The sequence below is a fragment of the Akebia trifoliata genome, chromosome 9 (assembly GCF_017979445.1).
Source record: "Akebia trifoliata isolate Shusen 1 chromosome 9, ASM1797944v1, whole genome shotgun sequence".
In the NCBI taxonomy this organism is placed as follows: Eukaryota; Viridiplantae; Streptophyta; class Magnoliopsida; order Ranunculales; family Lardizabalaceae; genus Akebia; species Akebia trifoliata.
Genome location: NC_141383.1, coordinates 19,052,304 through 19,055,038, shown reverse-complemented (window position 1 = coordinate 19,055,038; position 2,735 = coordinate 19,052,304). Strand labels below are relative to the sequence as shown.

General features: G+C 37.6%; 1 long non-coding RNA gene across 2 annotated transcripts; it reads right to left on the bottom strand.

Moving 5' to 3' along the window:
- Positions 1-566: 566 nt before the first annotated feature.
- LOC147394504 (uncharacterized) lies at positions 567-2,273 on the bottom strand. 2 transcript variants are annotated; one of them, XR_015181495.1, is made up of 5 exons: positions 2,245-2,273; positions 1,945-2,158; positions 1,663-1,841; positions 1,130-1,367; positions 567-1,030 (listed from the first exon to the last, which is right to left on the bottom strand). It is a non-coding gene; the product is annotated as an uncharacterized LOC147394504 (long non-coding RNA). The 2 variants fall into 2 exon arrangements; XR_015181494.1 differs by having other exon boundaries at positions 573-1,062; positions 1,304-1,367.
- Between the last annotated feature and the right edge of the window lie 462 nt (positions 2,274-2,735).

The following is a 2,735-nucleotide window of genomic DNA, read 5'->3' as shown; positions in this document are numbered from 1 at the left end:
TTTATTAAAATATATAAATAATTAAAACATAATTTTAAAACTTGATACAAGTGATTGATGGATCAGAATGGAGACTTGAAATGATATGAATACGGCCATAATAATTGAATAATTAAAAATGAGTTTATGGGACTATTGAAAAAACTTGATAGGTTAATCACTATGTGAAAATACCCAAATATCGACGGTCCAAAACCGTCGAATTATAGATCAATTTCGACAGTCCCGACCGTCGAACGGGACCATCGAAATTTTTGTTGTCGAAAAAAAATTCAATGGCTTAAAACCATAGAAATTTTTATTTATTCGACGGCTATAAGCCGTCGAATAACATATTTTTGACGGTTTAAGCCCGTCGAATCTGGGTTCTTATCATATTTTCGACGATCAGAAGTTTTATGTGACAAAATGGTTTTGTTTTCAACCTATACCTGTGAAAAAAATCACACATTCATATCCACATCAACATTCACATTCCATCCTATTTATTCACATCCAATCCACACCAATTTGCATTCAATTCATAGTATAAAGAATAATAATCTTTTTAAAAAAAATTACTTATATAATTCAAACTTTTAATCTCACATATTGGAAGAATTCTTGAGATCATGTTCACATACATCAATGTAATGAAGTCTTACAAAAAAAAAAATCCCACTTTCAATTAGATGTGTCATCCCATTTCTCCTTTGGAGCTCCTTTCCCAGGTTTTTCTCACTCATCACCTTCATTTCTTCTGTGATTTTTATAAATTGTTCTATAAGGCTCTGCAGAAGCTCGGTAGGTTTATAATCTTGAGACACTTCCACCCATGCACGGCATTGGAACCCCTTCGTAATGCTTTGATGATTGTAAATCTTCTTGGCTAGAACAGTTTTTCCCAGGCCACCCATTCTTACAATGGAAATGACGGCACGTTCTAACTTCCCTCCAATCAGCTGCTCAACCAACGTGTTTGCCTCATCTACAAAGCCCACAATATCCTCTTCCTCAACGACACGAGCCGTCCTACTAGACGGGCGCTCCCCTGATGTACAATACATCCCTGATTCAAGATACCTATCACAATAAATTGTGGATGATATTGGAAATCTTTTATGTCGATGAGGTTTAGTTAGAATTATACCTGAATTTCCATTAAGATGATGGAGTAAGAGTAGGTGAAGGCAATATCTCCAAGTGCTTGGAAGCTCCTCCATGTCTTCCTCGACTACAAACACGCCGATATCTTCCCATGGGATCGCATCCGCAAATGGTAAGACAATGTCATCTGCTATGATTACAGGGAGTTGTTAGAAACCAATTCTGGGTTTCTCAGTCCATCGAACCCCAATGTCTCACCTGCTGGACCATAGTTGAAATTCCTGCCAACATTTTCAAATATGAGTTCATAAACCTAGAAACAACAAATATATGGTTACAACTTTAACCATATATGCTTCATAATCTTTCTTCACTGTTCTTGTTAACAGGCAGAATTAGCAATACAACCCCAACATTTTAAATGCATTGGTGTGTGCCCAAGTGTATGAATGGGTCTGCTGGCCTATTAACAGGACACCCTAAAAATAAGGATTAAAAGCCTTGATTTTGAGGGGATTCTAATCCATTAAATGCAAGTAATAAGGATTACCACTCATAGGTAATATGGAAACTTACCATCTGAGCCTTGGCATGGAGTACTTCGAATAGAGGAACTCTGCTCAAAGCCCAGTTTTGGAGGATCCTATGAGATGTAATGTACCTATGGAGTAGAGCACCCGTGCCGCCATGTGTTTAGTAGATTTGACTCCAATAGAGCAGAAACAAACGTCATGCTTGCTTTACAGATAATCTCTCTATCAATAGAGCAGAAACAAAACAAAACAAATCAGCTAACAAAATTTAGTTTATTCTTTTGAATCAAATGGGCAGCAGACCACTGAGTTATAGTTGACTGACCACAAATTTGGAGGAACATTCACAAGTGGAGAAGGCCTTGTCCTTGAGTTGTAGTTGTTATTACTGTTGATGTCGCCATTAATTTCCTTCAATTTAGGAGGCCAGATGATTTGGCTTTCATTGCTATTGACTTCAGGACCACTCGAAGCAGTTGGGTCATGGGATCGGGTCGATCCCGGATACCAGAAAGGTGAAGCTGCAGAACTAGTAATTTCTACGTTCCAATTGCAGTGAGAACAAAGAAGATATAAAGCCCAACTCATCCAGTGTAATATAAACAAAAATGGAGAGATCTCTTACCAAGGACTGGGAGATCAATTGATGTTTTGTTAAATAATGTTGTGGCTTGAATCAAGCTTGGAGGCATAGAAGTGACAAAAGGCTCTATCTCCCATGGAGAAACTCTGTCCGATCCTTGAATCGAGGCTGGGTCATCCCATTGGACCTGGAAAGAGAAAATATAAGAATGCAAATACCACAAATAAAATCAGAAACAACTAAACTAAAAGACTTGAAATATATCTCAACCTTCAATGATCTCCACTTAGAATCCTTCCATTGGGGAGAAATGTCTTCAACCCCAACAATTGTTCCTGTAAACCTGATGGACCAAAATCCATCAACATATCTAGTGAGAGAATTGTTTTGGACACAGAGATTTTAAAAAGGCACCAATGGATACAACTACAAATACCTTCTCTCAGGATTATCTTCCCTTTCAAATCCCATCTTGAATCGCGTCCCTAGTGCAAATTCATTATTAACAGCCTCCAAATACTTATTCAAACCAA